Source organism: Atta cephalotes, assembly GCF_000143395.1.
Source record: "Atta cephalotes unplaced genomic scaffold scaffold00057, whole genome shotgun sequence".
Classification (NCBI taxonomy): domain Eukaryota; kingdom Metazoa; phylum Arthropoda; class Insecta; order Hymenoptera; family Formicidae; genus Atta; species Atta cephalotes.
In genome coordinates, this window is record NW_012130121.1 from 936,067 (window position 1) to 944,508 (window position 8,442).

The window sequence follows — 8,442 nt, forward strand, 5'->3', positions numbered from 1 at the left end:
TGTGCCTTGCAACCCCGCGGACGCATGTTTCGAGATTATTTAAACGAGCAATGGTAACAAACGTTATACGGACGGATCTTACCGGACCGTAGCCGCCGTCGCGCCGCCGTCCATCGGTGACTGGCCTCTCTCGGGTGTGCCCGGTGAGCATGGAAAAAAAGCGGGAAAAAAGAAATAAACGATATCTGAAACGCAAAGAAAGAAAGAGAGTGAAAGAGAAAGAGACAGATCAGCGGAGAAGCTGAATCGCGCGCGGATGACATCAGGCTGGTACTGTAATTAATTGATTCACCCAGGAACATGTGAAAATGCGAAATGAGTTTGCATAAACGTACGTACAAAACGATCGAATATAGTTAGCTCGCGTTAAGAATTTTTTTTGCTAAATAATCTTGCACGATATATAAAAAAATATAAAAATAAAGCATATAAAATAATTGAATATAAATAAAATAAATAAATATTATGAAATAATTGAATAAATTTATGAATATATAAATTTTGGAGTAGATCGAGATTAGTGAAATTGATACTTTAATTTACATTATTATAACAACTCAAGAATTAATTTAAAAAATATTTGAAGATTTTTTTTGTAACTTTTATTACTTTTATTAGATTGATATTGTAATTATTCGTCTTTGTATGGATAAATATTTACATAACGATGTTATTCTATTAAGGTTATTTCCTGTCAGAATATTCGCATTCATACAGATTGATGAAATGGAATGTTTCTTTATTAGAATGTAGGAATATTCAATAAGCTATTAATTAACATTATATCGATACAAATTCATATGTATTCGGAATCCGAGATCGGATATTTGCACCGCACATCGTGAATACTTTTGAGACGAGGAGAAACAGTTACTCCAAAGATTCCAAATGTCGCAGTTAACGAATATAACAAACGATTAAGAAAAAATGCAACAATACAAAGCTACACATTTTGTATGTTATTAGCGCTATTAAAGTAGATGAATATTTCCTAATGTAGGAAGGCAATTCATTCCGCGGTTGAACCAGCGGTAGATTTCCATGGCCTTTAATTGCTATAGGCCGAAGCATTAATTAGCGCAATCTTGAGTTAATTATGTAATCAAATTACATACGAGGTACAGCGATATTGCTGCATCAGATATTCTGTCATCGTTTTCGAATTAAAAAGCATGTGCTTGTCAATGTTGAGTATTCCAAAGTCATTTGTCCACTCATCTCGTTCATAATATCGCAATATGTGTAATAACTTTTAATGGTCGATGTATTTAAACATTTACTTTGAAAATCTGTCGCGTCTCTTAATCATAACATGAACTCTCGCCATTATCTGTCTAAACTCGGAGAAAACGACACACATATCTTAATTCAGGTATAATTAAAATGCTTCATAATTATTTCGCATTATATATTGCACGCGAATATCATACGATGATATGTATACGCGAAAAATTCAATATTAACATGTTACGCAATGCCTTAGTTCTGATTATATCAGACCTTATTATATTGTCATATAGGTAATTAAATCTTGGATGAGAAGCGCCAGACGCTTTCGCCATTTTTTTTAAAGCTCCTGCGATAAAGGTATTAAATTTGCCATTGTATCGCGATCAAGTACGTTCAATTAAAACGTAGACAATAGCGACGCATGGTCAGTGCAACGATGCTGTGTAATTTACACGCTCGATACTTGCAACTCAGCATGTGCACTTTGTAATACTGATTTGGTTGCACTCGATTAACTCAACAAAGTTGATCAGAAGAATATCTGTAATTACTTCGCTAATATCACGAAACTAACGTTGTATTCCCTGCTGAACCGATTAACTTTCCACGTGTGTGTTATGTGTTGTGTATTTTTCCCTCTAAATTCGATCGAAATAAAGGTGGAAAGAGTCAATTGCGATCAAACTGATATTACAATACGATATTACAATACGTTTAGATGATATATATATGGAAAAAATTATTTTGCTGAAATATTAAAAAATTTACTTAGATATACATAGGTATATTTGAAAATAATACTACTATATTACAGGTATACTATAATATAAGTAGATAAAAATAATAGATTTGAAAATAATGGTTCTGTTGGAAAATTTGTGTTCAATTTAAATTACATTTTACGTTTCAAACGGTATAAAATTAATATTTTTGATATGTTAATTAATATATTTTTATTTACCTTAAAATTTACGTTTTAAATTAAAATACATTATTTTTAATTATTTGCTTTTATACATAAATTATTTTATAATATTTCAATGCTGTGAAATATTAAATATCAGTTTAACATAAACTGCTGGTTACAACAAAAAAAAAAAACAATTTTTATAGCATTACTAATAATATTTAAACGGTCTACATAATTATTTTAATAGTTTAGTAAAATTATTTTCAGACCTGCATCTAGTTAAAATTTTAAATACTTCAGCAAAACTGTTCTTTCTGTGTATGCAAAATATTGACATGCGATAATCTTACAATACCAAATTTGTTTTAATTATGAATAACATATAGTATTTGTGTACATTTTTTTCAGTAAAATATTTTGTGGAAAGATGAAATGTGATAAATATTAAAAATTATTAAGTTATATGATGAAGAAGAAACTGTCATTTTTTATTAAAATTAATATGATATCATAATGGCATCTAGAATCGTTAAAATATATATTACCACATTAAAAATATTGGAACATAACATATTATCAAATACAGCGTACATCTTACACATAGTTAAACATAGTAATTATGTGTCTCCAATGTCTCAAACGAGAAGACGCCATATTCTTCGCTGAAAGGCTCTGGAATGGACGAGCAATCGCATTAATGTATCGCACGTGTAAATTACACTCGTCTCCGCCGCGAAAGAAGTTACGGCGAAGGAATAGCAGCTGATATCGTTCGGGAATGTTTAATATGTATCGATAACGGGAGGGCTTTTGCAATTCTCTGAAATGCGCTTCCAAGAAAACATAATGGTATTAACGGCCAGGAGAGGGATGGAATTACATTGATTATTCTTGTGATACGAATCAGAGACTTTCTTGGGGCCGTCCTCTGACGTTTGTCAGAAACGGTTGACACACAGTCCGATTATAATTTGCGTAAGAAGCACGGGCACGTGAGCGTGCAATTATATCCTCGTCAAGTCGACCACGGGGATGGTGAACACGGTGGCTCCGTATCGACCGGTGATTAAAATATAATTTGTGATTAGGCCACTTAACGAGAGCGATCGCGCAGATTGGAGGGCTATTATGCGTTGGTACGTGACGACAAACTATTACGACGTAAGATGTAATTGCGGGCCGTTTATAAACGGCCGCGGTGGCGTTAAGGGCAATTTACACTTTGGCCTGCCTCTATCGATCGACGATTTTAAGAGGGACTCGATTATTACGCGGGATCAGCTTCAAGATACGAGGTACGTTGTGTACCGGTGCTCCTTGTCGTCATGCATTGCGAGGGACAGTTGTTGAACTGTCCAAGTATCAGCGAACGTGCTGTTAGATAAATGTAACAGCGCGCAGCCGACGATGCATACTGTATAGTTAAAGGGTTAAAAATACACCGCCTGACCTCGACCACGTTATGCAAAACAACGTATCCCAGAAAATTCCACGCTCCGCTATCCTTCTCTACACTAAACCGGCGGTGTAATAACGGCAATCAATGAACAATGGCACAATAAACAACGAATTGGTTATTCATTTCAATTATAATAAATAGCGCAGAGATAAACGTAGAGGAGAAGATTTATTATTCGATCGCAAAACATGAGATTAGTTTTATTACGATTGCGTGTAACGGAGACTGCATTTCTATACATAATACATTCTTTAGCGGCTTTGAAATATAAATTATTTTTGTAATAAAGCTTTTCAGTCAATCTTTCTCTCGATTTTTTCACAAATTTCTTATTTTCTTAAGTATTTTGGTATCTGAATTTTAATCTAAGAATTTATTCATGAATTGAAATTAAACGAGAATTAAAAAATTGTAGTCTGCTTGCATACTTGAAGTTTCATTCGTCAACTGAAACCTTCGGCATCTTAAAATTAAGATAAAAATATTCTGCAACAATAACTTATTTTAACTCTTAATTATTTTATGAAAAAATTGATGTGAATCAAATTTGTGTTTAATTATTACAATTATTTATTTTAACGGATTTTTAGCGGATTTTCATTATACTACTGATTTTAATTAATACATGTTGATAAAAATTTTTTTTAATATCTGTAATTACATAGAAAATATCATGGAAAGTGTAGGTACATTATTTCTTTAGTGAATAACGAATATTATTTGTTCAAGAAGATTAATTTCTATTCTACCGATAAAATTTGCCAGGCAGCCGCGAAATAAATGGAAAAGCCGTTCCAGTGGCGCGCTAAGAATAATCGATCGCATCGTTCATCAATGAGAATTACAAGTGAATGTATTCTCATCGTTATTGCCGCGATATACATATAGCAAGCAGGAATGAAGGGGCACCAGGACGAAGGTGGAACATGGCTATGCAATTACATGTCCACTGTGTGTTCAGGTATGGACGGTGATTACCACGAAAATCGTGTGTAATCCTTAATTAAAATTAGAGTTCTCGCGATCGCAGCAGGGTTGCGATTAGTAAAGGAGGAAAAGGAAGAAGAAAAGAAAGAAAAAGAAGAATGGAAACGGTCCGCGCTCAAATTCATTGGATCCCAATGGCGAACCAGAACTTCCATCTCTCCAGCTTACCTGCGGGTTTCGTCGAGAACCCCTCTCCCCTTCATCATATTTATTGGGATTCGGAGTTTTATGATCGGTGTGAATGCGCCGGGAAACGTTCCCTCGATGAAATTGCGCTTTCGCTGCTTATATCGAACCTAGACGTTCGTATCTCGACGATTATGATCCACGTGTACGAGATATGTAATGCGCGTGCAACGCGATGTCCGTACTCGAGTGAGCGCACGAGTCGTTAATGAATTTAATAAACTTGCGGATAGGATGGTGATATTTATGTATATTATCTCGTTCACCTCGAGTTGCAGCGAATCGCGCGTTTAGACTTTCCATTTCAGCGATATTTAAATTCGCGACAAAAAACACGACAAATAGTTAACCATGTCATAATTTTCGAAATAAAATAAATGAGCTTCTCAATGATAATGGAAAGAACGATTCTGCTGATGTATTTAAAAATTTAGATAGATATAAATCTGAAAATATTGTTGGACTGCCGAAGTAATTATGTACACAAAAAACTTCTAGTTGAAAATGAACGAAGCTGAAGATTTTGATTATATCAATGAAAATTGTGGTTATTTTAATTAGAATTATAATGATTCAACCTAACAGAAAATTCTATTTCTTTTTTTATTATTTTTTTCAACTGGAATTCCAGATTCTTTTCAATTTAAGAAATTCGAAAAAATGATTGTGTATTGCTGCAAAAATTTTGATATTCTAGCAACCTATTAGAATGCCCTATATAATTATTTTGAAAATTTCAACAAAATTATTTTCAAATCCGTTCTTTAAATTTTTTTAAGTGGAATTTTATTTTAAAAAATGAGCTCTTGAAAAAGAGTGATTCAACTTTCAATCTTTAAGAATAACAGTTCACTCTTCAAAGTGAGATACACTCTCAAAAAGTTTTCTACTAAAAGTATCTCTAAAAGTATCTAAATTTTTAGATTCTTCAGCAAAATCATTCTTTCTATGTATAAAAAACAATTGTCCTGGATAAATATATGTTCTAAATATAGAAATCTATTTAGAATTATTCTCCCTATTCGTGTTGTTTTATGTATGTGAAAGCACTGTTCATGGATATCGTAATCTTCCGAATGTCTTCGTGAATTAACTTATGACAACGCATTTATTGTAGCAATTAAATTATTATGTTATACGCGGTAATTTTAGTGACATTGCATAAACTCATCGAGTTGATACATCGTCCATTATGGTGATATATTATAGATGGATCTCAGCTCCATAATTTTCTTCATATAGACCAAGAGGTATAAACTGAATGCAACGAGCGGGAATGACACGTGGGCAAAAACAGGAAGACACCATCCTCGGACGTGGGATGTACGGCAAACCGAGTGGCATTATTTCAGAAAATATCTGATCGGCCGTGACGTCGCGTACTGCGATACAAGCTCGCGTACCGGCACATGTAGTTACACGTGTTCGACGCACTTTATCGCGCATAATTAATCCAGAACTAGTCTACAGTGAGAGAGCGACAAGTCCGCACACTGAAGAAATAGAATTTTCTACATAGCTCCAGCTTGGAAGAACTGTAGAAATTAATACGACGTGCAATCGACGTTGCGCTGTTTTCCCTTTGCTCATTAAAATATCGCTCTCTTGCTAATTTTAGAACAAAAAATAAATAGAGAAATGTGTCGCAAAAATTTTAAAGAAGATAAAATGGAGTGAAAATTTTAAAGAATGAGACTTTACTCATTTTTTACTTATTAATAATTTTTTTTCACTTTTTTGTGTGATAGGTTTAATGCTATAGTTATTGCAATAAAATCATTTTATAAAATAGTAAAATAAAAATGTTTTATAACTTTTAACAGTTAAATAAAGTTTATAACAGTAAAATAAAAGTTTTATAACTTTACTTTTTATTTTTTAATGTCATATTAACAAAATTTGATAAAATTTGATAAAAAACTATATGAGTGTTGAAACATGTGCATCTAATGATCTACCTTGAGAAAATTAACTCGTTATTTAATGTGAATTGAAAAAAAATTGAAAAAAACGTTCTATCTAAACTAATAATATAATTTATATTATCCATTTAGATCACAGTTTTCAATCTTTTTCAATTTTAATAACATTCTTATGAGGAAGATAGATTTCCGAGCGTGTATAAAAATACTATATAACTATAAAAATATTACGTAAATTTTGTTACAAATATTAAATTACAAAAATGTCATTTATTACAATAATTTATTACAAATATATTATAAAATTGAACTAAATTTTATTTATAATGCACAAGATACAAAATGTGTACAAGGCAAATCGCGCTTGTTGCTGAAAGTACTTTATGGATGCATCTTTAAGTAAGTACTTTGCATCACTGGACTTCACATAACAGGACCGAAGAAATCTCGACCAGGTCGGGCTTAGGAGTGGATAGGTGCAACGCGCGTGACTTTTAATCCGATAATCGACACTATGCACACGCACCCGCCCTAACTCCCTGGCTGGATTCAGCTCTAGGCCGAGGGCTCTTGAACAGATCGAATTGACTCTCTCTACATCGACCATTACCTGGTCACGGCTGTCAGCTCGGGTGCTCGCACTCACCCGGCGCGAATAATATAATAAATCACGAGTAGAGAGTACGATATCAGGCGACTTGCCTCGGCTACCAGAGCTACGTTTCAACGCCAGCCGTACGCCCCGATTCCCTGTGTATATCTGTACACGGCGTGTGTATTATACCTGCCTATGAACGTTCGTGCCTAGGTGTATATCAGCGGTACCGCGATCTCACGACTTCCATGTTTAGCCGCGCTCCCTGTCGCGGTCGTTGCTATTGCTGGTCATAAACGAGAAATTGCGAAGTAACATTGGCAGCGACGATGCAAGAGAGAAACGCGAGGGAGAGGGAGAATTGATCGTGCCTGCCACTTCTCATGTTTTTCCACTTGAAATTGTTATGTAATTCCGCATGACGGCATTGATCGCCAACACCGCGCGAAGCGCCCGGCTGCGACCTAGGAATCCTCTAATGATATCATTACTATATACAGTTGAAAAATGTATGTTAAATTTAATACATTTTGTGTCTTAAAACAGTTCATTCCAATTTTTGTGTTAATTTAACACAAAATGAACATGTTTAATAATACAAATATTGTGTAAAAGAATTAGCATAAAAATTGTAACAAATTGTGTCAGTGTTATATAATTTGTAAAAAAATTGTGGAAGCATATAGACTTTTCTTATATCTACAAAAATCAGTAATTATTTTTTATAAGATTGCATAATAATATATACTCATGAAAATATATACATATTTATTCACGAGCTGTATACATGATAGCCTAAATAAATAAATAAAAAAAATCAATCTAGCAGAGCGTGGTTTCGATCCACGGACCTCTGGGTTATGGGCCCAGCACGCTTCCACTGCGCCACTCTGCTTCTTCGACTCACTAGGCTTTAAAATAGTACAATTGGGAACCTACCTATAATTCAATTATATTTAGAAGTATAATTATATTAGAAGTACAATTTATAACTGTGCGATTATTATTACTGAAAAAACATTTTAATATTTTCACTTCAGAAAGATTAAAATCTTTTTACATAAAAAAAATAGAAATATATGGTAAATATAAAATCAACTAAGTTTGAAATAAATTTTTCATCACTTAAATTTGTACATTCAATGTTTTTTAT

General features: G+C 33.4%; 1 protein-coding gene and 1 non-coding gene across 2 annotated transcripts in view; one reads left to right on the forward strand and one right to left on the reverse strand.

The window, feature by feature from the left end:
- Positions 1-8,442, forward strand: part of LOC105623408 (aryl hydrocarbon receptor protein 1-like) — a 212,660-nt gene that overhangs the window by 194,969 nt on the left and 9,249 nt on the right. The window lies entirely within an intron of this gene.
- Trnam-cau lies at positions 8,113-8,184 on the reverse strand. Its single transcript has one exon. It is a non-coding gene; the product is annotated as a tRNA-Met (tRNA).